Raw genomic sequence first — 6,000 nt, 5'->3', positions numbered from 1 at the left:
CACTCGAAGTGGACCGTTTTCTGTTTTTAAACATAATGACGGAAGGAAATGAATGCTGAATTTATAATTGTAGATATATCCATACCATAACTGAATTTTCTTTGCCTCATGCACAAATGCCATTACTTTTTAAAAAATATGTAAAGGATTGTTGAAAGACGTGTTTGGGAAAACTCCAATGCAATGGTATCCACTTCTTGCAGTCTCAGGTGTGACAAAGACATAAGCCTAAAACAGGCTCTGCACCACCCCTTTGCTCGCTGGATTGGGGCTGTGGCAATCACACACTGTGTACCTGATCCAGCAGTTTTTAGCCCCCAAAGAAGCAGCAAAATGCCACTCCTTTTTGGAGCAGAAAAAACTGCCACGGTGGCTCTTCCGGATTTCTTTGCTGTGGTGTGTATAAACGTTGTGCCGCAGAAACGTAACACCGCATACCCCCACTCCACCCCAACACCTGCGTTTCTTGCCAGTCTGTACAGCTCCATAGTCTGTTAGTTTCTGTACGTAACACATTGTACCTGTACAGATACTGTTTTCGTTGTCCCTGGGAGAACTTGGAAGTAAATGTTCCAGTTTTTAAAATTGTTTTACACACAAAATCAATATAAACCAGCAAATAAAAGACAGAAATAAAACTTGCTTCCACTCTGTTTCAGTAAGAAAAAGAAAGACAATTACTATCAAGAATGTTTACCATTAATATTATTACATGATATAAATATCAGGCCTTAAGTTTTTACATATTAAATCAGCTCCTTCCTTTTTTTTTGGGAGGGGGGTGGTAATATAAAATCTACTGATGTATCTTTCCAAAATTTCGAGTGCTGTTTTGTAGAATGACTGCGGATGGTCTGTATTCATAAATGAAATAAAAAGAAACCAGCTCTTCAAAATTATGTGTCTCTTTTCACATATATTGATTGATGGTTTTTCCTTACCCTTGAGGGGGTCATAGATTATATGTGCTTTGTTTTTATCTGGCCAGGCATTACATAAGAGTAAGATGAGATTTTGTGTGTGGCGTAGGTCACTCTCCAAGTTCCCTGGTCTAGCAGGATGGCTGGAAGGTGCCATACATATTAAACATCTTTCTCTCCTTCCTCCGTAAGAGCACCCAAAAATGCTGGGGTCCAGGGAAGGCACCCATAAATTAATATGTTTTAGGGAATTTTAATAGCTCAATTTATATTTTGGCTGGGGCAACAATTAGCCTTAGGATCTTAACCCGATTTATAATGGTTCCAAATCGCACAGAAATCCAAAGGCAATTCCAAATAGGTTAAGTAGCTTTATTAAGAAAAATAATATCGCACACTCACACACATACACAAGAACTGGAGAAGCAAAGGTGGGAGAAGTTGAATGCTGGAGGCCTTGCTAATGGTGATATGTTACTGATCCTGAAACATGGTTCAAAGCGATGCGTGTCCGTAACGGAGAGGGCTTAATAGCCACCAAGGCAAGAGGGGTGGCCAGCTTATTGAGGTACCTAATAGAAGCAGCAGAGTGTCCGCCTAGTTACAAACTAGACCAAATTGCTATTGTCTTCTAGGTGGTGGTATGTATACTCAAAATCATATCTTGGGGCAGTAATCAAGATTAACTCTCTGCTAGATAGTTTTCCAGGAGAAAAGAATGATCAGGAGATGGAGTACATGTTCAGGTGACTGGCGTGAATATCTCTGACAAAGGAAAACCTCTTGCTGCTGGAGAAGCGTCCTTTATCTGTGTATGCACTGGATCTTTCTTGGCCAGAATCCTATCATTGCCCTCCAAAGGGGTTATACTGATGCCTTGTGTGTCCTCATTGTCGTGGGTGCCTTGCTTACCCCCTTTCTGGAGCCAATTGAATTTCCAAATATGGTATGGCCATGTTTCTGCAGTAGGGTCACCTTTCCAGATCACTCCCCAGTCACTCCCCTCCGTATCCCTTTTAATATTAAAGTGATATCAAATATGAGGGGTGAGCCAATTTGCTGTGAAGTTAAGAACACCTTGGAGGCGTTCTACTTCAATAAAACAAAAGATGGTTCTCTGCCAGTCAAAGAGAAGCTCTGTCTCTTCCATTAGAAAGTGAGATCTGGTGTTCCTTTCATGGTTTATGGCTGAGACTGAGTCTACATGTATGAGAACAGCCCTTCCTCTTAGTAGGTCTTTGAATGCTAATAGACCCAGTCTGGTTGCTCTCAGCTCCAGCCAATTGATATTGTGTTCAGCTTTCGGCTTCTCATTCTATGCTAGGCAAGACCCAAAGCGGGCTCCCCAGCCCCATGGCATCCATCATGACTTTAAAAAATAATTTAAAAATCAAGATATGCAAATAAGCCTCTGTCAAATCAAGAGAGGCCAGGAAGTCACCCTGCTGAATTGTCTGAAGCAATGCCTTTTAGTGTTAACATCTAGAATCACCACATCTTGACAAACCTGTTTACTCTTCTCAGGTTCAGGATTGCACACTTTTTAAGAACCAGAAAAAATAAAGGAGTACTATCCCTTGAAGTATTGTGAGCTCAGTACTTCTGTCATCCGTATTTGAGCTAGCTGGGTGAGTCAATGAAGACATATGGAAGATGCTGGGTGAATTTGATCTTGTAGCCCTGATGGATGGCATTCAGCACCTAGTGAACTGAGGAGGTCTGCTCCCGTGTTCTTTGAAACTGCTGGAGTCTGCCTTCCACCAGGGCCTGGCATCATTCCTGTGGGTTTTTGTGCTGCTCCTTGTCTGTTGCAACTGCACTAGGCCTTACTGGGTAATGCTGCTGTCTGGGCTAGTGTCTCTCCCCCTTCTGCCCTGTTACTTGTATACCCACAGTCCTTGAATCATTCATAGGAATGGAGGTGGGATGAGAAATTGCTTCAGAAGACATGGAGTCTGACTGCTTCAGTTGCTTTCTGCCTTCTCTCTTCTTCCCATGCATCAGAACCTTCTTTAAATCCTTGGTAACTAACATTGGATCCAATGTTGGCACCCAGTTATGGAACAAGGATAACACTTTGCTTTGGTGTCCAAAGTCCAGTTCTTCAGCCACACCTGGCCTCTCACTGCCCTGTGCCCTGGTGCTGAACTGGATGACATTGAGACTGGCATCAGCCATGAAGACCTTTAGCAACTTGATCACTTGCCTCATCTTGACCTGTTCTAAATTAGTTCCTTTGCACACAGAAGTACTGCATTTGACAAAACAGAAATGGAGGCAGAGGCCCTGAAAGGGAGTTGGCTTTGTGTGCTCTCAAGAGTTCTTTCTTTGAAGCTTTAAGGGAGTCTTCTCTATCCCTCAAGTATTCAGAAGTTGTAAACAAAGCAGTGATGGGGTCATCCACCAAAGCTTGCTGATGACACTGCTGAGAAACATGTAGCGACTCCTGGCTGCAGGCTTGTTCCATTCCTCCCTCACCAGTGCCATGAACTCAGCTGGAAATGGAGCACCTGATATAGTGGTGCTAAATGTAGTGAGTCACTCTCAACTGCATTGGGGTAGATCAGGGTCCTGCATTCAGGAGTCTGCACAAGCATGCTGATGCCTAGGGTCTTAACTTTCTTTAACAGAATGTTGAAGTCTCCTAGTTGGATGAACAAAGGTGTGGCAGAGCTATCCTGTTCCTCATCTGAGGATAGTTCCCGTCCTCCAAATCAGAATTGGGATTGATCCTCCTCCCTATCTTTCTCCTGGTTGTCAACTCCTGGGGGTTGCTAAATGGTTCCCCTTGTACCTTTTGGGAGGCTCCACTGCTCCTCATCTGCAGGCTCTAGATCTAGAGACAGGCTGTCTGTATACATTTGTGTTCCTCACAGAATGAGAAGGGCCCAAGTTCCCCCAATCTGTTGCTTTGTGTTTGGTAGACACTGGCTTGGCCTGGCCAACTGGATGGGAAAAAACCATCTGGCTTGCTAGGGGGTTGGAAAAGGTGGTGGGTCCTTCCCTAAGGGCCTGACACCCTCAGGTCTCCACTGCCCTGTGGCTGAAGCAAGACCACAGCATGGGGAGTAAGGCGCTATTGCCTCCATTCCTATTCCACCAGAAGTGCTCTTCTCTAAAAACAAACTTTCCATTAATGGAAGACAGTGGATACCAAAAGATGGGTTGGATTTAAACTTATTAATATGCAGAGTTGACCCATTGACTATAACATTTGCAGTGTAAGTGAAACAAGTTTTACTTCTGTGTGGTGACATTATCTTTAATGGTGTTCCTAACCTTTGGTTTCAAAACGAGCTTTAAAAACTGATTACAGGCTTTTTAAATATTCTTTTTCTGTTATGCTGTTGCAGTTATTTTACTGTTTTTGTTACTAATATTTTAACAAAATATTATTTTCTGTACAGCCTGGGACAAACTTTGACTAGGAAGATGGTACTGTAAGTAAATCCAACTTTTAAGAAATAAACAAAAGAGGAGTTTGGGGGTATTTTTTAATACTGCAAACCCTTCATATCCACACTGTCCACAGCTCCCTCCTGCCCTAAAAAACAAACTTAGATTCTGTCATTTTATATAAGGGGCACCATGGTATATAATGGGATGTGAGCATCCATGCATTTTGGTATACAGAGTCCTCAAACCAAATCCCAGCAGATACCAAGGTCCCATTGCATGTTATTTTTAGCCTTCATTAGGCTTGTCTATACTATTAAGTCCTCTTACCCCAAATTGGTGGTGATCTGGACACACAACATTCTGAGCTATTCACAGCATGTGCTAAGTTTTTAGGTGCCTGAGGGCTTATTTCACAGACAGCTCAAGGGGAAGAGAATCATGGCTTGATGTGCGGTAAGTGTAGGTGGGATGCCAGGAAGTGACAGGTTCCCTAGACACATTCAGCTTTGAGCAGCATCACCAATTTTTAAAAAAGGCTGCTGCATTGGTGCACATAGCCATTTACAGTATCTGCTAACCTGACATTTTACCTGCACACCTCTGCACTTGCACCTCTACAGATACTTATGTACGCATCCTTGAGTCAAGTGAAAAACAGAATGCCAAGCGGTCACTGTAATATGGCTGAAAATAATGCAGCGAACCTCACCATTTTACACTGACATGCGTGTTGGATGGGGAAAGGGAAGGCTGCTTAATCCAAATTTGCTGTGAATATCCTCAGTGTCACTTTTAATACAGTATGTAAATCTGGAAAATCTGGGCATGCTGGATTTTACTGTATGTCTGGATAAGCCCATTGCTTGAAAAGATCGTAGTTCAAAAATGGCATATTATTGCATTGTGAGCCAATTACTGGAATTATCCTTAAAGCAAAATTTCTGTCTCTTAGCTTGCCCCTGAAATGAACAGGTGAAATTATATATGCTAAGCAAATTACATTATTGCATTGCCTAATGAGAAGCCACTACAAAGTCATTGGGAGATACATTGGAATAGGTAATTTAAGTATCATCATGTATTTTCCTCTGTAAATACAGTGTGCATTTCAAGGTTTTTGAATAAGTAATAGTTTTTTTCTAAAAGCTCCTTTTCCAACCAGACATTCATCAGCTCTTAAAAACAGAGCATCTCTCCAGATATGTTGAGCACTTACCTCATCAACAGATTTCTTTGCACTGAAGCTTTGCTTTGTGCTCTATACCAGTGCTTCTCACATTATCCGATATGGGAGAGTAAGTCCTGTTCTGTCCCCCATGTATCAAGGACTGTTACAGGTTGAATCTCCCTTATCTGAAATACCAAAATCCAAAATATTCCAAAAACCAATTTTTTTCCATGGATGGCTGAAATAGGGACACTGTTTCTTCTGATATTTCAATGTACACAAACTGTTTCATGCACAAAATTATTAAGAATGTTGCATAAAATTACCCTCAAGTTATGTGTATATGAAACAATAAAGAATTTTGTGTTTGGACTAGGGTCCCATCTCTGAGATATCTCATTACGTATCTACATTTGAACATAGGTATTCCAAAAGCCCCCAAAATCTAAAATCCTAAACATTCCTGGTCCCAATCATTTCAGATAAGGAAGGCTCAACATTCACCATATTTTT

Source organism: Sceloporus undulatus, chromosome 6 (assembly GCF_019175285.1).
Source record: "Sceloporus undulatus isolate JIND9_A2432 ecotype Alabama chromosome 6, SceUnd_v1.1, whole genome shotgun sequence".
Classification (NCBI taxonomy): Eukaryota; Metazoa; Chordata; class Lepidosauria; order Squamata; family Phrynosomatidae; genus Sceloporus; species Sceloporus undulatus.
The sequence above is the reverse complement of the archived record's forward strand: the minus strand, read 5'-3'. Positions refer to the sequence as shown.